The sequence below is a fragment of the Siniperca chuatsi genome, linkage group LG6 (assembly GCF_020085105.1).
Source record: "Siniperca chuatsi isolate FFG_IHB_CAS linkage group LG6, ASM2008510v1, whole genome shotgun sequence".
Classification (NCBI taxonomy): domain Eukaryota; kingdom Metazoa; phylum Chordata; class Actinopteri; order Centrarchiformes; family Sinipercidae; genus Siniperca; species Siniperca chuatsi.
The window spans coordinates 5,212,902-5,239,274 of NC_058047.1; positions in this window are offsets into that span (position 1 = coordinate 5,212,902).

Consider the following 26,373-nt stretch of genomic DNA (forward strand, 5'->3'; position numbering starts at 1 on the left):
TTGTTAGCTGCCACACTTTCTGTGTTACTGTAGGTGAACAAATACACTGAGGTGGGGTGGATTTTGCACAAGGGGACACTATTGACTGTACATCATTTCAGCATTTGGGCCTTGCCTTTTTTCCACCCCGTTGCAATTTTGTCCGTGTTCAAAACGTTTTTCTCTTTTTCTGCTGGTCAAGCACAAAACAGTTTGTGACAATATTAGTTTCCTCGAGGAGCTGCTCAAAGAATGAATTGCTTGCTGGTATTCAACATTGGTTCTGTCACTAAAAGCTGAATTCACGTTTTGACTACATTCGTCAAAGATGTGTGCTCAGATAAATGAGATAATGGACCACAAAAGGAGCTCCCTTATTATTTGACTGCAGCCCCACGCAAAACAACGTCAAGTTAATGTTACGTGACTGAACACCTTTGGTTTCTGTTATTGGTGGGTGTAATTAACTCATCTCACCTGGGGGTGCAGGCCCCGTGAATTAATCACGAGAAATTGTGGTGCCACGATACATTTGTAGCCAGGGTAGACAGCACTGCAGGAGCCTTAAACTGAAAGCAATAAACTACAACAATTATTGGTTTATTCTGTATTCTGATGTGCAGTAGCTCTGACCATCATTTGGCTGGAAACATAGCTAAAGGAAATTCAGGTTGGACCTTTCTAAACACTCAAGCTGCACCAAGCAGCACCACCAATTTTTGCCTGGCTATGAGATCAATACCTGCTCCAAAAACAGCTGCACACATAGCCCCAAAGGTTTGCCTCACACTTTCCTCGTAAAATATTTTCAGCACATTGGTGAGTGCAGTATAAACGAAAATGGATTGGAGCACATTTTGGGTCATTTTTGTCCGAGTACAAAAACACACACAGGAGCTTTTAAGAAAGGGCAACAATTTGTATGTGGATATATTAACGTCTGTCATCTTTGGAAATGCTGTAAAAATTCATGAAAAAGGGAGGTCAATGCTACAATGGAACAGTACAATAATAGTGGAATAGTAAAAGTTGGCAGCACAGATGGCACACCAGTGAAAATGCAGTACAAAACCTACATTCATATGTGTATGCAGGTACAGTACATGTATAATACTTACTTGTTATCTAAACTGAGCTCTCTATATATTTATTATCATGAAATGTTACTTGATGCTTGTGAGACAGGAAAACAGATACAGTAAATCACAAAAATGAAAGGAGGAGAAATGTACTACACAGTTAAATATGGAAAAAGAATACAGGATTGAATGCTGGCATTAACTTCAAAGGATGAACTGCGTTGAAAGGTGATAAAGTGCATCAAGGTGTGATGCTGATGTGCCTTCTTTTGGACTATTATGATTTGATTGTGTTTTTTTTTGTTCAAGGCCTGCAAACATAATATGAGAGATATGATGATTCATGCTTTCCAAATACTGTCAAGGGGATAAGACAAAGGCAAGAGATGTGATGTTGGTGAATCCAGCTTTCTCTGGACAGACGTCTCCCTCACTGCTGTGTGGAAGAAAGTTTGTATTTACTTTGAAGTTTTTATTTATCGCTCCCTGTGAGTGAGAAGTTCTTTCTTGTTCCACATCCATCAACAGAATGTTACAAATCTATATCTTAATGGCCAACGCTGTTACCCGTTGGACCCCAACTGTGTGATTTAGCCTTGATTTGCCCTACTATTCCTACATTGCTATTAGCCCTTGTGTTTGGTTGAAATGACCTTTATTTTCTTATTGTTTGGGGTGTCACAGTGGCAATAAAATAATAATAATAATTGCAAAATCACTCACCAATTTCCCTTCAAATATATATATTTTTCCTTTTCTTCTGACCTTATTAAAACCCAATATGTGGAAAAGTCTTTAAACGATATGCCTTCCCTTTGCCAAAATTGCACATTTGTCACATCACTTCGAAAAAGGAAATATTTAACAATATATATATATATTTATTATATGGGCTATGCATGAAGAAATATATATTTATTTTGTTTGCCAAAAAAAGTCAACAAAGAAAAGTACAACATGTTATCCTACATATATTAGACCCCAAAGAGGTAAAGCAATTTTAAGTATGTTCTTTGCGCTGTTAAAGAGGGAACAGGGTCTCTCCAGAATCCCAGGCATCAGGGTTAATTGTCACATGATGTGTGGTAAAGCAGAAGTTATTTTATAGAACTACATTCATTGTTGAAAATTAGACATCCATTTTGAAAGTCTCCCTTTGTATCATGTATTAATGTGTCCACCCTCAAGATGCAAGGTCAAGGTGTTTTTAAATGACCTGTTTGTAATCAATTCTGATTAATTGTCGAAGTTGTATTTCTGCTATCCTGCCTGGTTTTAGAGTTGTCTAAATTTAAAAGATGAGCCACTCTAGGCTTCATATTTAAGCTCACACTTAAAAAAAAATACTACAGAAATTACTATACATTAAAGAGAGGTGAATTCTGCCATGCTCCACATTCAATGACAGAAAACAAAAAAGTTTTGAAAAGTTTAAATTCCAACCTTTACCTCAGCATCCTTACTTCCGTCCTTACTATAAACAATATCAGCTGTCACATGTTTCCATTACCTCTCTCTGAACATGAGTGATATCAGGTTTATTACTTACAAGTGCCTACTGAAGAGTTCCTTTTGAGAAGGCTAATGTCTCTTTTTTCAGATATGTTTCTTTGTCTGCCTTTTGCTTTTCTTTGAAAGGAGGGAGGTTATCTGTAGCATCCAATGTTTGGGTATTGATATGCTGCATCATTTCTCTCCACCAGCTAGCTATTGATTTAATTGGATTTCTAGAAATTGCATGGAAATAAATGTCAATACAAGCATATCACATGACCAAAGTAAAATCCATTAATAGCCCTAACTAAAGCAAATGAATGAGAAATTACAGCTTCAAGACATAAACTGTCTCAATTTTGCAGCTCTTTGTGCAAATCACATGGTTTAAAAAAAACAACTCAGAGAAAAGTGAATGGAGCAGCTATGTTAGACTCTACATGGACCCAGCATTGAAATAAGTATTTTCAATCAGAGGATGGGCCATCTGCCATGTTATGTGGACTCCAACTGCTTGGGACCCAAGATTCCCCTATACTTAGTCTTTCAACGGGTGATGTTGAGCTCCCTCCATGGGCCATCCTGGAAGACAACATAAAGACAGCATAAAGTAAACATCGCCCCGGGTAGTCAATCAGCCTTTTCTCCCCCGTTCAATCAATTGAGTGCTCGCCTTCAGAGGCTGAAAATAGATTGAGGTTCGCTTTGTGTGGCACAACAGATGAGAGTGCACTTAACTACAGAGAGAAAATGGGTAGCATTTCCATCCTCATCTTTGCAAATGTACATCAAGCGGGGTATATTCAGGTTTGGTAACATTTGACCAGCGTAGTATGCTTTTAGTGTCCATTCTCCTGCCCTCTCTCTCTGTCTTAATGTCCCTGAGCTGCGTTTGGAAAATCACAGCGTAAATGTTTCCATGTCTGAATCACAGGTTGCAATCAGAGAGGCTAATATTAAGGAAGCACTCCTAAATTTGATAACACACCACCGCCTGCAACATATTAAAGCGATACTTCATCTAAAATCTAACTTGTTATCAAATATTTGGCTATAGGCTTGAAATGTGACTGTAAAAGATAGTTTCTTCCATTGTATAGAGCAGCTTGAATTTCTCAGTTACAATCAATTTCGAGAGTGTGAACATTTCCCTGACATTTTGTCCTCTAAACAAAGTCTGTCCTCTCTGAAAGACAAAGACAGAAGTATTATGACATTGTCAGGGTCGGGGTGGATGGTTGAATACACAAAGCGTGCAACTTTGACAATGCCAACAGTCATTAGTGGGAGAGCAGATGTGACTGTCTCAAAATAATGTTGGTTCATTTTAACCATGAGGATGATCCTTTCCTAACAATAATAACCTGGAATTATGCGTCTCTCGAGATGCAAGATATGCAAGATGTGTTACAGGTAATCGTAGGTCAGAAGCTCCCAAATCTCAACAACGAGTAGTGCGGACCTTTGTGTCAAGCAAGCTGATTGGTTGATCCAACATCCTGTGCATTTCAGGATAGCACTGCCACAAGTGATCTTCAGCAGAGCATAGAAAACTATGCTACAAGGCACTTAATATGGTTGCCCTTCTTGTCATTGTCCCATCCATTTATGTTGATAAATTCTTTCATGTTTGTTTCACGGATGTAGGTATGAAATTGATTTCCGTTTCCTGATTTCTTAAACGTTTTCATCCCACTGTGGTTAGCCTAATATAACTCTGCTTCTTAGTGTACAAGTATGTTACACCACTAATCGTATAAAAGAAACACACATGCGAACAAGTCCGAACGACACCAATGTACATTCGCTTACATACACTTATGTATGTGCAGCCCGGAGAAGCAGAATTCCAGCTTTATTGAGTAGCTCAACCTCTACCACTCCACCCCTACCTACCAAAGACCCATTATTGTCTTTTTTAGGGGGGGAGAGGGGATATTAATTTCCTCAGTTTTTTCCAAACACTGTGTTTGCTTAAGGTTATCCACTCAAGTTACAAATGCATTTAGCCAAATTCAGGCAAAGATTGTGTTTGGAATATAACTCACGGATGAAGCTGCAGGGGTGGTTTGAGAAGTTGAATGGATGTTTGGCCAATGCAATGGATGTCAATTTAAATTGACCACAGCACCTCTGTTCTATGAAACCACTTTTAACTGCCACCTTTCAAAACCTCTAGATGTTTAAGTATTTGATACTAAAAAGGTAGAGGATCACTTACAGCTCACGGCTGCTACTCTATTATTCCACTATTCAGGAATGAGTTTAAAATCTCAGTTCAAACTGGTTTGCTTTTTCTCCAGAATTAGAAAGGTAACAGAAAAATTTCTATGAATTCTGAGTAGTATTAGCGTCATAGTATAAAGTAACAGCTTGGCATTCTGTAGGTTCACTGATGGCTGTCTTGGAGATTAGTTACATCAGTAAACTTTAATACCAAACAGGTAAAACCCAACACCATGAAATAGGATTGTAGCAGATAAAAACTGCACACACAGCAGTCACTTCCTCAACTAGAAGTACATGTGTGCGAAATTCTGAATGTATTCAGTTAATGCATTACTGTCAATAACATTTGCAAACAAATGTAAAATATACGCTTTGTTACAAGTTACAGTGTCATTGTCACTGAAATGCATCTTTCAGTTGATAATATGTAAGTTGGCCATGTCCAGATTCAGATTTTCAGATATGAAACCTGCAATAAGGCCTCAGTTTGCTTCAAACAAAGTGCTTATTGGATCATTGAACAACATCTGAAAAACCTCTCCTTCCACAACTTTCCTGTAGAGATCAGGCAGGCTGCGTCTGACAATTTTTATATTACCAGAGCTGACAATCAAGCAGCAATTGGCCAGGTGTGCAGAGGTGAGAAAGTATACAGGGTTGAAACTTCTCTCTCAGGGTCTCTTTTTTAATTCTTCACACAGCTACTTTCGTCAATTTCTGTGTGTTCAACTGATTGCAACATCATGAATGCCGGTTTCCATCCAGGGGGTCAGTGTGGACATTGTTGAGGACTATAAGTACCTTGGACTACATGTGGACAATAAACTGGACTGGGCTAAGAACACTCAAGCTCTTTACAGGAAGGGCCAGAGCTGGCTCTAGCTTCTGAGGAGGCTGAGGTCCTTCAACATCTGCCGGACAATGCTGAAGATGGTTTATGAGTCTGTGGTGGCCGGTGCTATCCTGTATGCTGTTGCATGCTGGGGCAGCAGGTTGAGGGTAGCGGACGCTAACAGACTCAACAAACTGATCCATAAGGCCAGTGACACTGTGGGGGTGGAGCTGGACTCTCTGTCGGTGGTGTCAGAGAGGAGGATGCTGGCCAAACTACACGCCATCTTGGACAGTGTCTCCCACCCACTCCATGACGTGCTGGTCAAACAAAGGAGTACCTTCAGCGGAAGACTAACCCCCCAAAAAGCACCACAGAGGGCCACAGGAAGTCATTCCTGCCTGTGGCCATCAAACTCTTTAACTCCTCCCTCTAAGTGTCAGTCTGTATGATCCTAAGTCATTAAACTGGACATTGATCATTAACATCACTGCAATACAAATATTGAAATAATTGTGCAATATACTCTTTTCAATTTAAAATTCCCTATTTATTGATATTTATTCATACTTCTATTACTGCTGTGCAATATCCATAATCTCATAATCATCTTAATCTGCTACACTTAACTTGATAGTTCATGCACTATTACTTACTACTTGTATTATTACATTGTATTATCATACCGTACATTCTTATCATCAACCGGTAAATCCACTTTGTACTTTACACTTATTTTAATTTTATACTTATATCCACTTTGTACTTAATTTATCTTACCTGTATTATAGTGTATTATATTTTGATTTGCTTAGAACTTCTATCCCTGCATGCACTGACGTGATAGTGAGCTGCTGCAACAAAAGAGTTTCCCCTCGGCTTACCAATAAAGTATTTCTGATTCTGATTCTGACTTTTAGACGTATTCGACAACACTTTGTACAAACTAGTTTGTTTCAAGCCTGCCCTGCCTTTACTATGCCCCTAACCAATGGTCAATCTCACAATCCTTTTATCACTCATGAATAAGACCCTGAACTTCATGACTAACTACCCAGACCTCTACTGTACATTAAACAGTTGAGGTGAGGACAGGAGATGTTTGAATAAACTAAACTTCACTACATTTTGTGTTCAATCAACAACAGATGGGAGGAATCATAAAATCATCACACTAGTACACAGACTAAAAAATTAAAGAGTGTGAAAGACACAGTTTCCGATTAATTACAAGTCTGAAATGCCGATGGGTGTGATATGAAAATTTGCATGTAAAACCCCCAACAATTTTTCTTATTAAATTGGTACAAATGAGTGTCAGTCCTGTTTGCCATCTGCTCTGTGAATGTTCTGAAATAGAGGTAATCATTTTGGAGCACTAACAACATCCAGGACAATGTATTAGAAAAAGATATGACCAAATCTTGCACAATTGCAACAGTCATACTCTGCTCAATTAAATTAGAAAAGCCATCAGAGTCACCTTCATGATGAATTTACACACTTTAAAACGATGCTGTGAATCAATAGGGAGGGAAAATGGATAGAAAGGGGAATATCAGCGGACACATCCAGAGTTTTGGTCTTCTTTTCCCCTGGTTTGTAATTGGGAGACTGCTAATTAAAATAGAGTTCCCAGGCAGTCGATGACGGCCGTTGCTGCTGTGGTTCTCCCCTTCAGATGTTCAATGAAGAGGAAGGGGTATTAGAGCCATAAGGAATGACACAAAGCTGGCTATTCACACATAATTGCTCACCCAGGGAGGATGCAGTGAGGCTGGTGGCCTGATGAACGCCTGAGGTGTCAGTTCCTGTCAAGATGATGAAGCTCTCCAATGCCCCCCGGCCATGCTCTGAGACCCTAACGTGGCCCAAATGGGATGTCAATTTTAACTTTATAAATCCAAAATTGATGAAATATGAGGTGGCTCTAACTTCAGACTAAGCCTTAGTTAGGTTTCTTGTGCAGAGGCCCTTAACTGGGGCTTGCATCGGATTTATTTATGGAGCCAATAAATCTGGTTGTCTCTGGAAAAGGAAGGGTTTTTTTTTAAACAATCACCCAATGTTCAGAAGCATCTTTTAGAGCTTCATTATTCAGCACACTCACTCTGTGAAGTGTCATGTAAATCACCCCATCAGCCATATAGATGTGCAGATTGGAGTTCCTGTTATGTTTGGTTCCCAGGACCCCCTGAAACTGCATTTAAATGCTAAAGCAGATTCTGAATGACTGTTTGAATGCACACTTGTAGCGGGATAGCTGGCCACTTAAGAGCCTACAATTAAAGAGCCATTGACATGAAAATGCAATAATTTGTCTATTTACTGTATTGTCTCCCTTTAACTCTATTCAAACAAACAAATGCATGAACTAAATAGACCCGCAAGCAGGTATACTAGGGTCCACTTGTTCTCTCGCCTAGTTTTAGATCTACAACCTGACTCTTTAGGTACCATGGTTTTGACATCCCTGAATCCTGCAAGACCATTTAGGAGGCAGCATTATTTTTTAAGCACAGAGGGAATTCACAACTAATGTAAAATAAGTGCCCCAAGTGATTTGGCCCCACATGCCTACATATCCCTTGATGGAAATGCATGGATCTAATTTTTGGCTACTTTTAGTAGCTCTCAGTGAAAAACGTGTTTATTCCTCAAAATCATTAACTGTTGACTGGTAAACAGAAAAACTATACTAAACTAAAAATAACGGCATACCTTTACCTTTATAATTCTTCTTCTTTAACTCCATTTATTCTAAACTGTACATCTGGCAGGTTGCAGGATTACTTCCTCACTTTTTCTAAATGCTCCATGTTTCTTCATCATCACTCACTCTTGACTGAGTGATTGCCCATCCCTCTTGGGGGCAATAGTGTACTTGGACCATGTCCAAAGTGCAGTATTTAATCAATACTTGGGGGATTTTATTTAATATTCCATATTAAAGGGCTGATAGTAGATTGGAAGCACAGAGGGGCAGGAAAGAAACTGCCTTGAAATGTAATAAATAAACAAAATTGCACTTTGATGCTAACAGCCAACTGCCACCCTTGACAACTTCCGATATTGCCTATGCCTGCCTACATTGCTGCATAATGATTTGGTGTACAGTGTAGTGATGGCTTTTACTTAAATTCCTTTTCTGCTGGCAGTATTTGCTACGGTCTCTTTAAACAGGGGACTGATTACACTTTTAGTACATGCTCCTTATTCAGTTCTCTGACATACATGTCATCAGAAGTACCCCAGCTTCCCACAGGGGTGCATTAAAATTAGAAAACAGACAGGAAGATGGACTAGCCAGGGCCAGACATAACCTCAGATGACATGGATTCACATCTGGTACAGAGGAAGCTGGCCACATTTCCTCTGGAGGGGAAAAAGAGATCGGATTAGAGTTTGAGTGATATTGAAGCTGTAAGATAAATCAAATCTGACCAGGGGAGTCATTTGAATAAGGTGAAAAATGCCCAACTATGACAGACAGGGAAATATTTTAATGTACTTTAGTTAATTTATCCAGGACCTGAGCATAACCCTTGGAAATCCGTTATTATTGTCACTGCACCGGCCTTGCCTGGCGACAAAAGGATTTAAAGAGTGAAAAGCCTGTAGGAAATGTTTATAAAGCAGCGCGTAAGTACTTAAGTCATACAAGGGAAACAATGAACAGATGTAATTGTGTAATTGTGCACCAGGGTCCGTAAGACAGAGTTGTCTCAGGTCATTTAATAGATGAGCGCTGGCCTGTGTAAGCCTCGCCTGTGTCCATGTGAGGAGATGCCAGTGGCCCAGTATGTCCTGACATGATTAAAGAAAAGACCTTACAGAGAAACATCTGTTTGGCCGGCAGACATGTTGTCACTCAGATGAGGTCGAAAGAAAATTCTCAGGAGATTAGCATCTGGGCTTTTAATTTAGAGAATCTCCTCCTCCTCTCTATTTCTATCAGTTCAACTCTCTCTTTTAAATCTGCTCTCTCTTCCTTTTTCCCTCATTTCCCCTCTAATATGACACTCTATTTTAAATATTTTTCTCTCGTTAAGTCATTCTTTTCTGTTAAAGTGGCACTTATTACAGTGTGTTTAACCAATTTTGAGTGTTATAGTTGATGATAAAAACATAAATGATGCTGACAACAACACAGACAGTGGTGATAATCACTATATTTGCAGTGCCATTAAAGGGTTATTTAGAGACAAGAACAGGCTAAATGTAATCTGTGTTTTACTCAAATAGTAAACCTAATGAGAAAATGGGGCTTATTGCTGCGGGAATGAGATGTGGTAATTACATTAAAACAGATAACAACTCTTTATGCATCAAGCTCCAACTCCACACAATATAATAGCAATACTCCTTAGAGGTTAATGCTAGGGAAGATATGAAGTGCCACATGATTGATTGGATCATTAGCTCAGCTTTCATATTGGAACACAAATGTAGATGTCTAACTTTAACATGAGAAAAATGAAATATGATGTTAATTTTGGGAAGAAAAAAGGCAGAAAGGAGTCCTGAACAGGGTCTAACAGGTTAGAAAAGTATGGTATGTCCCCCAGGGTAAATCAAGTTATTATCAATAGCAAAGTGATTTGAATGTGAATAAACAGCTATATAAAGCTTTCAGTGAGGGATGACTGGCTGTGTTTCAAATGAAATTAAACTCTGACAAAGTCTAAATGCATTAGTATCCAGCATTGCTTCACTAAAAGCTTTTTAACAGTTTATTTGCACATGCATTAATGTGTCTCTACTGCTATGATATCACCTGTATTTGACATTCATTTATCTAACAGTCCTCACATGACACTGTGGCGAGACCCCGTCATTCCACCAGCAGCATTCCTCTGTCAGATTCCATATTAGCAAAATGATAACTTGACAGACGGTGTAATTACTTGTTAACAAGGGTGGAGGAGGGGACTATCTGACTATCTGGCAAACACATGTATCCTTATCCTACAAGGTGAGGGACATAAAATGACCTCTGCTCAAATCAGTTGCTGTGGCAACACAGGTAATCTGCATAAACCATCTAATTTTTTCCCCTCTCTTTTCTCATCAATATCTCTGGTATAGCTGGAGTGTTTTTGCACTTGTCAATCACTAACTAGTGTTGTAACATGTTTCTCTTGGATTTTCTACTGATGAAGTCTGCTTTTCTATAGGTATCATTCCTTTTTAATTGTCTTTATTATTGCTCTAAGGCGGGCGCAACAGACACTGGACTCAATAGCAAGACTTGATGACACAGAGCAGATGGCGAAAAAAGTTGTTACTTGCAAGCAGGGTTTGGGAAAACAGGGAATCAGTCCAAAAGGCAAAGGTATCAAAATGCTAGGCAAAAGGCTGGTTCTAAGTCTCGGAAGGTTAGGTCTAATACACATTAGGAAAACAAGTAACAGAATGCTGGAACTCTCACTATAGAAAGATAAGACGAATTGGCAACAGACAAAGGGAGCACACAGACTAAATACACAAGGGAGGAAGGGTAATGAGGGACAGGTGAAACTAATCAGGGCAATCACACAGGTGGAAGACACATGAAGGCAGGAAGCATCTGAAACGAGAGACAGAGGTGAGTATACCAAAATAAAACAGGAAATAATAACTGAAAACGAGAAACAAGGAAAACATAACTTAATCTTCTGATTAAGTTATGTTTTGTAACAATTGCTCATGCTAAAAACACAAGATAATAGAACAGGACATGTTTGAAATGGAAAAAATATACCGTATTGGCCTGAATATGAGACGACCCTTCTAAAACAACCTCCACCCACCCTTCAACCGCCACCTCCACATAGTTTTCCATAATATGTTTTTGTAAAAACGACTTTTTGAAGACAAGAAACACTTTATCAGATTAGTCCTGTTGGGAAGTTTCACCGAGATGCAATTATCCTTGTCTTTTCTCTCGTAAAAGTGAAACATGAAATCATTCCATTAAATCAGAATGTAAATGTATACATTTGTGTAGCTTGTCCAAGTATGTTTTACGTGCAGCTAATTCTTCATGCTGCTAGCATTTTTAAACTGTCTTTTTGGGTTCCTCAATGTGATGTTCTGTGACAAGGTAATTCTTAGCTGCTTAAAAGATGCTTTGGTCCTTTGTCCATTTCTGCATTAGACTTTGGTTGCTTTCCACTCGCTTTCAGTGTCAGTGAAACATGTTACACGAGCTGTCAGAAATTCCCATAGGATAACTGGGCTAATTAAACTAACTTAAAAAACTTGCTTGCCTAGTCTACAAACGACCCTTAATGAAACACTCTCATAGGATCTATTTTCCATTGCTGGTACTCTCTCCATTTAAAAGGAATATCTGATGAAGTAGTGCTCAAATATAATACGACCTCCACGTTTGGAATGTTATTTCCTGACAAAAATATTGCCTTATATTCAGCCTAATACAGTAAAAATCTAGAAAGTAGTCAGGCTATATTAAAATTTTGTGCAAATTTTAAACTAATTTCCTAGGAGGTAGTTCATTGAATGATGGAAATATGTAATTTATGTTTGTTTCATGTACTAATTTTTTAGGAAGGATACAGTCTCCTTGTTGCTCTACACTGATCTGAAAATATATTTTTGTGATTTGCAATATTTCAAGTTTCTTATTTTTATTTTTGGCATTTCCACACAGGTTTTTTTATGCTCTAATTGAAAATGTGCATTTAAATAGGTGGATGGAATGTACACTGTCTCTAGTTTGAATCTTAAGCCTGTATGAACTGATTTTTTGACTACTTGGGGGCAGTTCAACAAGCTGCCTAAATTACTTATTATCACTTTATTAGGTTCATATGGTGATTGTGTTAGCAAACAGTTGCCTATTTACACATCCAGCAGTCACATTAGCATTCATTTGGAGTCATTCATTTGTTTCTGGCAGCCATGGCGAATGTAAGAATATTCTCTCTTCTTTTTGGCTCGGTTTTGTTCTCCACCAACTCCTGAAGGAAATGTCTGGCTCCTTAGCTGCTAAATGCTCTACTATGATTACCAGCTAGTTGCTAACTTTGCCTGCTGGGCAGGAAGCATACAGTGGTGGTTTGTCAGAGATTTGTTGCTGCAAGTAGAAGTGGTAGATGAGAGCAGTCAGACTAAACCACAAGAGTAAAGCTCCACGCCTTAACCAAAACAATGAGCTAAAAGATGCTAAAAAGCTCAGTAGAGCTAAGAATTGCAGTCAGGTGATAATTATCTATGAGCTCACCACTACAAGCAACACCTTTCACATTACACATAGTCATTTCACCCATGCTTTATCTTGAATGTAATATTCCATTAATTTTTAATGCAGAGAAATGGACAATTTTTCATATAAAAATGCCATAGATTTATTTAAAGTCAAACCATCAAAGTTATTTTTCAGAGCAGATTGGGGGCTGGTGTGCCAGGTTCAGTTCCTAGCTTTAGGCACAGCAAATATTCAGGATTAGGATCAGCACTCATGTGCACGTTAAGAATGATTGCGTTCAGGAAAGGCGCTTTGGTTTATTGAACACAGGGATTTATCTGATCCTCTCAGGCAGCTCAGATCGTTTAATGCTGCCTGGCTTTTCCCCAAATGAATTCCTGTGATTAGACATAGCACAGCCCAGCCTATCAACTCCAATAAAAGGGAAAGGCAGTGAGGCAGTTACATAAGTTGAAATTGTTATTGTGTCATATTTTATTATTGAGAGTGAACAGGATGAGCAGGAAAACAGTGTGGTGGGTGATGGTTTCAGTAATCTCAGGTGATGTTTACCAAACCATGACGTGAAGAGAGATACTTTAACATGGTCCTTTTCTGTTTAGAAAGCCAAAGGTTATCACATGGTTTACACAGGATTATCATATTCAGCGTATCCTCATACAATGGTTCGTAGATATCTTGTGAAAAGTAATGAACCATTTTTCGTGTATAATTCTATGAATGTCCAGCAACCAGCAACAGGCGTACCGGACCTTTGTCGTCATGGTAACAATAAACACATGGTTAACGGTGTGAAACGGTCGTAGTTTGGTTAGGTTTAGGAAAAGCTCACGGTTATGATTAAAATAAGTAAGTTACATTAGTAACTCACAGTAAATCATGTAACGTAAACATGTAAGTCACGTGAAGTAAATCACGTGACTTATCACGTGAAGTAAATCACTTTTGGTTTCACACAGGACACAAACCCCGGTCTTCTGGGTGAAAGTCCTGTGTTTGACCCATCCATCCATCCTCATCTGACTTCCTCCTTTGATCCCATCAAAATTACTGAAGCCACTAGAGGTCACCGCCTAATGATAAATGTAACTGCCTTGTGGCTCCCTGTTACAGGGTTTATATACAAATTATAGTGCATTGCTTTTCGTAGGTAAAACTACGAAAAGTGAATGAGAACAGCCTCTCATATTATATACTCATATTTAGTCAGACTGTGCACATGTAAGACAACATGCTGAAAGGCAATAAAAGATATTATGTTAAGATATGAAAGTAACCGTTTCTATTTATGCATTCTTACTGTGTATTCCCAACTCATCATGATCAAAACGTATCTCTTCAAACGTGTAGATGAAGACTCTGTTTCCAAAACATCCCACAAAGTTCAAACCATTTTTCCCTGACACCCAAGGCTTGTTGATCTAGATAACATCTGCTTCCTTAAACCTAGAGGTTTAAATTGTTGGTAACAAATCTGTAAATTGCCGTTTTTAAACTTTCATTTTAGTATACTGAACAAATAAGATACAAGATGTTAATTAATGAGCTTTAGAGGTGCTGGTAGGTGGATTTTGTTACTGGACAGAGTTAGGCAAGCTGTTTCCCCGTTTCCAGTCTTTGTGTTAAGCTAAGCTAACTGGCTGCTGGCTAACATACAGACCATTATGCAGTCATGAATATTTAATGTTATGGAAACACAAGTTTTCAGGGGCTTTAAAGTAAAAGAGAAGTACACAGCATCATGTTGGAATGTTTTAATCACATTTGCACTGTGGGCAGATGTTCCTCCAGTGCTGAGGTTGCTGCCAATCTGGTATTAAAGTGAGAAGCATGATATTTCCTAAAGTACGGAAGTTGCATCCAGCAACACCTGTAATTTTCTTTACTTTTGTCACACCTGCTGATTTGAAAACAATCTCTATAAAATCCAGGACAAAGTCTTGAACCAGGACAAAGTCATAACATGTGGAAGATCATTTACAGCATGCTGATTATGGTGAATTTACACTGAACATGGTTCCATAGTGATATTCAGTCGTAATTTAGCAATTAGTCTGAGATTCAAAGCTGCTGCTGCAGATCAATGTACCAGTGCCAGCCATGAAAAAAGCTTTCCAATAATTATCATCATGTATTCATAGTACAAAAAGATGAAATAGAAAGAATTTAAAGCCTCAATCACGATAGTCAAGATTTTTTAAGATGATCAGGTTTTGTCTTGTCTGTTAATGATTGAAAAAGTTGTGTGTTTGCATGCATTCATATAGTCTATTATGTAGTAACAAGATTATTCTCCATTAGATATACAATGGTGGTGTAAGGCATCAAGATGTGTCCCATGGAATTGACCATTAAAGGTTTTGTTGGATGGCATGGAGATTCACAAACTGCATTCCACAGCTCACTGAGTTTTACCAAATGTTCATGCTCAAATACAAGGTCAGTATCGTCTAGTATTACCCAGCACAGAGATGACCCTGGGGAAATAATTTCATTCATAATGTGTTCCAAAGATTTTCTCTTTCAGATTATAAAAAATACAGCTGTGGCCTTAAAAATGTTGTAAAAGAAAAATTTCAGTGCTGAAACAAGGGTAAAATTGTGGCAAAGTGGACCAAAATGAAATTCAAAGCAATATCTGGTGTTTCTATCTCCCCTAATAAGACACATTGTCTCTCTGGTTGTTATGAGACAGATTTAAAAAGTGAATGTTTTGTGTGCGAGGCATCCATGATACGCTTGAGAGCAATCTCATTGTCTTGCTTGGCTAGCGTGAATGCTGAGCTAACACCAGGGCTGTAATCTATCACCACAGAGATTGCACTTGTTCCAGCATTGTTTTACAAGCTGCTGAGGACTAGGGCAGATAAGCTCTATCCTGCCCTCACTTTTTGTGTGAGCCTTTGAAATCCATCTGTCAGTAAGATAGAAACAGTCTGGAATGGAATAGCATGCCTTGGTGCAATAGCCACTGTTGCTTAAGGGTTTGGTGGAAAGCCCATTTAAAGTGAGCAGTAGTTTTTTTCTGTAGCTCTGGAGATATTTTTGTACTTTCAGGATGCACTCAAGAATGAAGGTTTTGCAGGACCAAAATATGATCTGGTCTTAGGTTTTTACTAAAGACTGAAATTGAGAAGAAGAACTTTTAAAATCATTCTAAAGCTGCATCACTTATGTTTGCTCAAGTGGCCCTCTAGTTTTAGAAACATTTTTGGATTTCTTTCTTAAGCTTTCTGATCAGTCATTCCTGATCAGTGTGCACCAATATATTACACTTATAATATCTGTGCAAGATTTCCCACCGGTGAACATAGCTGGCAGCAAAACTTCAACTGAGAGAGAAAACCCAAAGTAGGGCATCTCAGTTAGAGTTAGGTTGTTTTTTTTTTACACCAGCCCCACTTTGAAACTTAAATTGATAATACTGACAACTGCTGGAAATTTACATAAAAGTGTTGTCTAGTTGAGTTTTACAAGATTATTTCTTCAAGCGCTAATGGAAATATGAGGTACATGAGACTTCTGTTATACAACGTAATGGTTTCTGTGAGTGTTTTTGTTTCTTTCATGTTCCACTCACTCAGTTTTCAAATTTTTGTGTACTTGTACAATAGGCTAGAGTAGTGATTATGGAGACCACTGCTCAACCTGAGAACCAAGGTTTCTTACAGAGCACCCTGCAGAACGTCCCTCAGGAATACTGACTATCAACCAGCTTCACATGCTCTGTAGCAGAATATCATTAATAACCCCTCCTTAAACACGTCCAAGAGAAAAGCAGTCTGGTCTTGCTAGCAATTATGTTCACACTGGATAATTCTGCAGCACATGACAAGTCCAATGCTAAGTGTCAATGCAGTAAGTGCTGTGTTCTTTATGTAGGGAGGCAAAAACAAATGGTGTGGTGGCTGATGGGTGTATAGCATGTCCAACCCTAACCAGAGATAAGAGTTTGTGTCCAATATTAATGTGTGCTTAGAAGAAGGTTTTCACCTCACGTTATTCATGCTAATTTGACTGCTTTCTGGTATTTTCTTCGAGACCTCTACTTCTTTTCTACATACATACATGAAATAGCAGTTTTCAACTTGCACAGGCCGTGCAAATTGAGACAATATCTGTTCACGCCTTTGCATTTACTTTATGTGCAATCACGCCACCTCTACAATCTGCTTCACCTTCAGTCTAAGTATACCTTCAGACCACCAATGTTAGCTGTTGCATCCGGGAGGGGTTCCTGGCATAGCCAATGATGAGGCTGCCTAACACTGTTCCGATTCTAGTTTTGTGCTTCCTCGTCTCTCTTTCTGTTGCTTTCAGCAGGTATTTCTGCCTCCGGAGCTGCAGTCTGGATCTACATTCCTGCTCGGCAACCGCTACTATAATTATTATTATTAGTCTTATTATTATTATCATTATTATTCCTATCATTATCATTATTATTACTATTATTATTTCATTAATATAAATATTACCACCACCATTACATTGTTATTATTTTAAAATTCTATGTGGAATTTGTATTGTGCCACTGTATGCTCTCTCACTCTCTCTCAACTCACACAGCAGCAGCAGATGGCCACCCTCCCTGAGTCTGGTTCTACTTGAGGTTTCTGCCTCTAAAAAGGAAGTTTTTCCTTGCCACTGTCGCCAAGTGCTTGCTCTTGGTGGGAATTGTTGGGTCTCTGTAAATAATATTATAAAGAGTATGGTCTAGACCTGCAATGAGATGAATTAGCGCTATATAAATAAAATTGAATTAAACTGAATTGCTATTAACTGTAACCACTTAACCAAGCAAGTATTTGCCATGTACGGACATTGTAAGAATAATTAATTTTAACATTATATTAATTATAACATTGGCATTCAATGCTAAAAATTGAAGACACCCCAAGGTTTTGCAGAATCATCTAGCAATAGGGTTGGATTAATTTCCACTCTCTATATGTTAAGTACCTATTTTACCGTGTGATATTTTTTTGTTTAGCAATCAGCGAGTGTTTACCTGTCAGTGACGATGATATCTTTGGCCTTTTCATTCTGCCACCTAACTGTGAAGCTGAGTTATTGATGAGCCCATCAATATGATGCTGTCACATGGCAATCTATCCTTCCTCCTTGTTCACTCTCATCTCACTCTACTCCATCTCCATAATCCTGGATTTTAATTTGTGCTTGAAACAGCGAGCTGACCAGATGAGAGACATTTACTAAAAGGGTCTCACTCTTTCAGGCGGTGGCTGGCAGTGAGACTTTATTGGCAGGTCTCATCCAGCATTTGAGAGCTCCGAGCAGTGGACAAGAGATTGAAGGGAGTGGAGGTTCACTGCAACTGGAGAGCCTGAGCAGGAAGCTGAGGGTCAGATGACACAGTGAGAATAACAAGAGATGAATGGAGGAGAGAAAAACAGCCGCAGAACAGAGTGCAAGGCTGTGTTAAACCCTGAGGGAGAAGGTGAAAGAGGTAGATACTCTCAGAAGTGAAGGTGTCTTTCTCCAAAGAGGGAGTCACGTTCGGACCCTGAGCACAGTACAGAACATTTTTTAAAGAGAACAGTTAGGAGTTGTCAACATTTACCATTTAACTCTCGTGCTCTCAGGCAGGCAGGGTTTTTTTTTTTTTACTTTACTTTTACTCTAAAAAAGAAGCTTGTATAGTCCACTGGAGGTTGTTACTGCTGTATTACAAATATTTCTTGAAGCAGATACATGAGATTTCTATTGTACTGAGTGCTGTGTACAGAGTGTGCATCATTTTAATTAAAGCCCCAAATCCATTTTTGACCATATAAATTAAAAGTCTTTTAACACAAATAAAACGTTTTAGAAAAGTCTTAGACATGGACTGCCCTTATGCATCTTTCTCAATCAAACATAATTCAATTCCCTGCAGAGTTCACACACATTACAGATGTAAAAGACACCTTTAACAGCATCAGAAAACATTAATAACTTTGGTTATTGACAAGTGTTCCCCCTCTATTAAAAGACCTGTTAGTCAACATGGGAGTCTAGCTGGTTGTAAACAAAAGGGTCCCCCCACAACCAAAAATCTAAACACAGGACAGTGTTAATATAAAAATATTGATTATAGCCACTAGACTGACAAGTCCAACTGTTAAGTCTGCAGCTATGATTCTAAATGTCAAGATTAATTATTAGTATTAACATAACTGTGTGACATCACACTGTTGGACGCTAATTTAGATAGATAGATTGATTGATTGATTGATTGATTGATTGATTGATTGAATGAACCACAGTTATACTGCTCAAACTATTCATAAAATATATTTTAGTGTGAATATGATTATTTCTCCACATGGTTGATATATTTATGGCCTTTTGCATTTTGCAGGATCTTAACTGAACTCTATATGATGCCCTTGCTCTTCCATTGCTAAATATATGGCGACCCACCTGCCTCACAGTCTCATTGCCTGAGTTTGCTTTAGCTTTGCTGGCTTTATTGAAGTGTTCCAGGCCCACACATCCATCTCTCGCTGCTTTTCTTGTCTGCGAAGATCTTCATGGCTGCAATCTTGCACAAGTGTCACTGCAGCGTGATAAGCTCCTGTTGGCTGGCGATGTTGTTATTGCTTGCAGAGGCAGAGTGATACGAAGGAAATGTCAGCTGATGCTGGCCTTTGCCTGCTGAAAAGGTCATATTTATGAGAGTATGTAAATCCAAGTGCATTGTTTCTGCTACTAGTGAAATACAATGCAATATTGAACAGTGATGGAAGAAGAATAAAAACTGACCTGATGATATTTTACATCATTTTGAGAAAAGAGTAATATAGAAATATAACACGATTTTGTGCAATACAGATGTAGTGACATATCATGCACACAAATGGGGGATCAGGCCATAACTTTCTTTTCCATAACAGGTTTCTGTGCTGTTTTGCTTTTCTTTTTAGGCATGATGCATCAAAATTTAAATATTCAACCTAATTAAAACAGCTGCATATAATTCTTAAACTTATGTATGCTGCTGCATATGGAAAGTAGTTGACTCGTTGAAGGATGCTGTTTGATTAGTCATTGATTGCAGATTATAAATATTACTTACTGTCCAAAGAAGCATGTTTAATCTGCATGTTTGTGCAAAAGATCATCAATCCAGTGACCCCACAGCAGCCTCTCTGCTGATTCAGAAGTGACATGGCCATCCATTAAAATGGATGGACATGTAGCAGAATGATCTACAGTCTGCTGTGGCCTTCTAGCACAAACCCAATCAGGGAACAGTACAACTGAACATAATATGTTTGGAAGCAGGAGTGCTTATAAGTTGTTCTACTTTAAATTACAGTATGAGCCAAGGTACCTAACATCCGTCGGGAGCTCAATCACTGCACCGCTCCACCTTGGCTGGAGATTTAACTCACTGCAGACTGAAAACGGATTTCATCTGAATCAATAACGCTGTAATTATGCCATCCATAGATTCCTTGCACCTCTATTCATCAGAGAAATCTGACATGTGTTCCCGTAAACCTGTCAGGGGTCTTGATTTGCAGCAAAACATCTGCTGGCAGAGGGAGGAACCTGGTCTCAGACTGTTTTGATGCTAGTTAATCTGTGGGCCTTCATTATGATGAGTCACTTAGTGGGTTGTTTAATCAAACCGGAAATTACAGTCTGGCTCTGTTCCAAGCACAAGCCTTGTGTGCAAATTTGTGGGCTTTTGTTTTCATAAAGAAAAATTATTACTTGAAACAGCAGCACTTCACAGAAGAACCCACTAATTGGTTTTCTTTTGGGTTTGTTTGTGTGTCTTAAAATGCACTCACGCGTTGCTGCATTTTGTTAAACTAAAACAGTGTTTTTTTGACATGTAAATATGTCATCATAGAGGCAGTTCATATGTTTACACCATTTTTGGCCATCAGTTGTCCTATGGATACTGTATGAACCTTGGAACTGACGTGTGAACATGAACAGCATCTCACTAGAACGATCTTTAACTGCATGCATGACATCCCTGGATTGGCAAGGTGAAATTTTTATTTTGAGTGATTTATTTTTCATTATTCGAAACAGTTTACAGTGTAATATTCAATGTGCTCAGTACAAATTGTTGCTTATGTACATGCAAGGGAAGATGGTATGTTGGTGTTTCACAGGTGGACTAATAAACATCATTTTGTTTAGCTGAAATGTTTTTTTTTCTTATTTTCCATCTTATTTTTCACCATTAGGATGAACTGGAATGCACAGATTCATCTTGGGAGCTCCTGACCCCCACTGTTATAGAGAACTACAGTGTATATATAACCTCTCTCTCAGTAACCATGTTATGCTTAATATCCGATGTATCCTCTCCATCCCCTGGTACTTCAGGTGGGCTGTATCCTTCTTCCGTCTCCACTTGTCTTTATGGTTACGGCTGTCTGACTTTTCCTCTTTCTTGCTGTCTGTGTTTGAGGACTGCGTCTCCCCTACCTATACTCAGACAGTAACAGCAGCTGGCTCAGTCAGTGTCTCCTGTTGTGTGCCTTATTCTCCCTAGATGATGCTTGTATTTAAAAAAGCAATAATATGCTCAAAATCCACACAACTGCATTTCAGTCAAATGCAGAAATTACAGAAAATTCTGTGTTTTTGAAACAAACAGTATAAAGTTATTAAATGTTTGGAATACAGTAATTTAATGTTATACATGTATGTACATGTGTGTTTGTTATGACGTAGTGATTGTTCCAAATTTCCTCTGTCTTTGCCTGGAAAATAAAACAATACTAAAAGCTCATGTGTTTTATTAGATGTTGTGTGTCATTTCTCAACACCTCCAGGGGGAAATATGGATTGTCACAAAGCCACACATTTGTTATTTTTTCTTTTTTGGCCAAACAGGGCAGTCTCCCACATATGTCATGACTACAAAAGAGGAGACAGAATGTGTAAAACGACAGTATTGAAGAAAATGACAGGCATTAAATTTGGCCATGGGTTGCATTATGAAAAGAAGCCAACACACGTTTTATTTCTGCTTGATTGCTTGCATTTTAATTTTGCGTTTCCCCATTTAAATGCTTGTTTGGTTAAATTACGGCCAAAAAAAAAAAGTGTTTGCTAACACAATGCTAATTACATTGCCTCTTCCTCTTTTTGATGTAGAATAACTCCACATTTGTAAATCCAGTCATGGAGCGCCACAATGTCTTGTATTTTAAGGCGCAAATAATTAAGAGACCACATCCCCTGTCTTACACCTTTACTCCTTGGCGTTCAAGAAAAACTATTTGCCTTCTTGTATATCCTATTATTTCCTTTTTTCCTCTTCTTTTTCTCTTCACTGCCACTGTGAGTTTGATCTGGACATCTTGCTCCAGTCAGTGAAAAGTAACATCTATTGGTGAAGGGAAACAGCCTTGGCTGGTGGGTAGGGAGTTCTCCTGCTTCCTGGTAATAGCTTTGGACACAGCTGTGTGCATCGCTGACTCCTCAGCACTGCCGGGCCTTATCTCCAGAAAGGAGATTAGGTTTCTGGGGGTTCCCGATGTATGTCAATAGTTGAGGAGAGGCTTGTGAGCTGGTCCACTGTGCAGTAGCCACAGATAAAATGTTTGAGGCATTATTCCAATTCCCTGCGGTTTTTGTTTACTTTGGCTATGTTGACTCTGAATAATAGTCTAGGACGCCAACCCAGAATGGGTGGTAGTCGGAGTTGATAAGGCAACACAGTTTTCAGACTTTAATTTTCACTCGGTTCCACTCTTCTTATTAGCCTCATTCTGTTCCCCCACACTGCTGTTTGTTCGATTTTTTACTAGACAAACATCTGAAGCAATGAAACATCTGAAACAACCCAGATTGTGGCTGGTTTACTCATCGCAACCCATGTGCAGAGTTGTGTAAATATAGAAACAAATGGCTTTTTCCACGTTTACTCAAAACTTGCTGTTTCCCCCACTCCAAGCGTTTCCTTCCTCTCCATCACGAGCGTCGTCATGCTTTTTGAATTGGTGAGAACAAAAGCAGCACAAGTCAGCTCATGACAGAGTGGCGGAAATGATGGGGTAAATGGCTGCAATGCTACTTGGAACTTGAAAAGATGAAACTCTCTTCTTTCCAATCTTCCTCTCACTGTGTATTTTGAGGTTTTCAGTTTTTGGATCAAGAGGAATTTTTCAGTTCCTTAAGAATTCTAAATTAAGCTCAGTCTCTTAAGAGGAAGATAGGCTTCTTCCTTTCTGACCCACTTCCAATCTCCATCATCTCTCCAGGACTGGCAGCCTCTGGATCCAAAGGATGCTGCCAGTTGTCTGTTACCTCCCTCTGTGAGACATGAGCCAATTCTTTTTCTTTTTTCACAATGAATTTCATTTGATGCCTTTTCTCCAAATGTAACTCAAAATAAATAACAAACCCAGGGTTGCAAGTGCACGTTGGGGACTCATCTTTCTTGGCAGTGTGTGATTGCTTTCATGACGCTTCCATGCTGTGTCCTCATAACATTCATTCAAATCCCTTGACGAATTGGATAAACAAGCAATTTCGGTACCGGTAGTGTTTTAGAGTTGTTTTCAAAAGACAGATGTTTGAGGAAAAGTTTTGAAAGCTATGTTGAAGAAGTGGAAGGTGACTATATTTTGTTTACATCTTAAAGCCTTGATGAAGCTGAGGTCGACTCTAATCTTGGAGCAGTTTGTTGTTTAAGTGACAGTGATGCCTGAGACTAGACACTGAGGGAATATTGCTGTGTGGAAAAAAAGCAAAAGCAAATGACAATGATGGTTAAAATCCATCATTCAATGGGCCTCATGTAGGAAGCACTTATACAAACACATTCATTCTTAAATGGCAGTAAGAGAAGACAATAACAGAACTGTTATTTTATACTCTGACGTAGGAACGAATTTCACGACCTGTGGTACAAGTTCAAGTTTGTCTCCATGAAATAACGTTTTCATAAAACTAATTTGCAACAGCAAATTACAGGATTACATTTTCTGTTAACATAAAGAGGAAACAAATAAACACATCTGCCACTGAACGTATCAGTAAAATGTTCAGTGACAGCATGTTTTTGTTTTTCCTAGCGTGCGGTACATAAATCTAGTGATTCCTACGCTATAAAAAACTTTGCTAGGGAACATATGTTTCCAGTCAAAACGTTGGCAAAGCAAATTAGTAGTATATAAACGTAATATAACGGAGTCTTCCCGCCTCCACAGGGGGGAAAAAAAATTAAAATTAATTTGGATTTGTTCCTGAAATCAACAAAAATAAAAATTAAAGTTATGCTTGCCAATTTAGTGAAATGTTCAACAACTTTCTTTTTTATTGGCATGAGTATTTTGGCATGAAAATTTATACAGTTCAGTAATTGTTAGTAAAATCCTCTCACTGCAATGGCTGCTTCACACAATGTCTACAAAGCCCAAGTAGCAATAGCAGCATGTTAGCAGAGCAGCAGCTTCAGTGCTCCGTCTCTGTCCACACAGGATGTGTTGAGGCACAGTATTAAGTTCACCAGTGCTACAATACAATACAATATCTGTAGTTAAGAGCGTAAAATGAAAGAAAATAGACTTAAAAACGTAAAAACGCACACATAGTGCAAGTGAAGGGTGAGCTGTTGTGCAGCCTGTGTAGACAGGTGGTTTGATTTGTGCTCTTCTGTTCACTCTTGGGTGACATTTTTGTGAATGAAACCCTATACAGCAATTAAGAGGTGTCGACTATGATCAAATCTCATTAATGGACACCTATTCGTGATCAGATGTTGTGCAGAGATGTCCGTATGTTATATTGCCCCAGGGCAACATATATATCGGGTCTGGACCTATAACTATAACAAACTTAAGAGTTTTTTGGGCTTTTGAGTACTAGGCATTAACCAATTGCACCGCTCACTTGAAAGCTAAATTTTGTCACACAGTACTCTAGTGAGTTTCTAATGCTGTTTAAGGTTGTAAATCTCCCATTTCGATCACTGGCGGTTAGTTTAGAAATGTATAAAAGCCGACCAGGAGGGGAAAGGTGAGAGCTTTTGTCAGTGTTGTCGAGAGTACGAGGTTGTGGCTATTTCCTGGATGCAGTATGTGCCAGTACAAAAGAAGTAAGAGCGATTTAGGATATGAATACAAAAATGTTCTTTCATGAGACCCAGATTCTTATTTCTTTCTCTCAGTCTCAGTATGTCTCTCATACTCTCACCTCAGAAAAGATGTTGAAAATGAGTTAATCCAGAGGTGGCTAATTTGTCTAAAGCATTCAGCTCCATGCAGCCTCTATATGTCCTTTTGAAGACCTGAAAAGGCTCAAAGGATGCAGTAACAGCCAAGTCACTGCGAACACTCCTCTCATCAAAATCTCTCACATCTTATGGAATCCAACCTGGGAGAGAGGAAACGAGAGCAGCAGGGTGTGCCAATGAGAGAAAGCCAGAGAGGCAGTTGAGGTTAAACACAGAAAAGGGTTTTGAAAGGCAAACTGAACTCTCACTCCGTCGGGAGATTGCGGAAAGATGAAATGTTCATAGTTGTCAGCGAATGGCAGCTGTCTTAAGTCTTGAGTTACACTGCAAAGGTTCGTGCAGGGCTCAAAAGTTGCAATGTGGAAAAAAAGGAGACTCAAATGAAGAAAAACACAACCAGTCATGAGGTTTTTGGCAAACATATGATTCACAGTTGCATTTTTTTGACAGCTGTTTTCTCTCTCAGAAAGAGGGAAGAAGTTTTCTGCAGCATGATTTTTTTCATGTTGTCAAAGTGCAGTCTTGTATGGAAGCGTGATCATTAGCTAGTGCACATCAAGGGCTCGGTCCAGACGGCGGAAAGTTATGTATGTTATGATATGGATATTTTTGGCAGTTTCTCTTCCAACTGATACTGAGGACCAGATTTACATTTTGCATCTGTTTCATCTCGTTTCAGATGCGTTCCATAAAAAAAAGCATGGAAGTGTGGTTTACCTCTCTCCTTTATGCATATTAATATGGAAAGCCATTTCATTCAGAATCCCACTCAAACTGCACACCACCTAACCAGTCGACAGCGCAGAGCGACCCAATTGGACATCGCGTCCCACCCAACTGGATAGTGCCGGTGACCATTCAGCCTGCCTGAGGTTTTGTTGCCTAAAATCAAGTACTTTTACTCAAGTATTGTACTTAAGTACACATTTGAGGTACTTTACTTTAGTATTTCCATTTCATGCAACTTTATACTTCTACTCCACTGTCAGAGGCAAATATTGTAGCCTACTTTTTACTCGACTACATTAGTTTGGCAGCTTTAGTTAAAGGTTACTTTTTAGATTACAATTTTTCATACCCTTAAATGTCCAATGAAAACCATGTATCTCCAAATGTGCTGATTTTGAATTTGAATTGAACCTGCTCTATAGGAAAAGCACAATGAGATAACTTCTGTTATGAATTAGCACTATATAAATAAAATTGAAATGAATTGAATTGAATTAATGCACCTGCTCCCAATACCCTGCGCTACCCATCTGGGTGGCGTGTGCTGTCCAATTGGGCTGCTATGTGCTTTCGACTGGGTCGCGCACGATGTCCACTGGGTGGC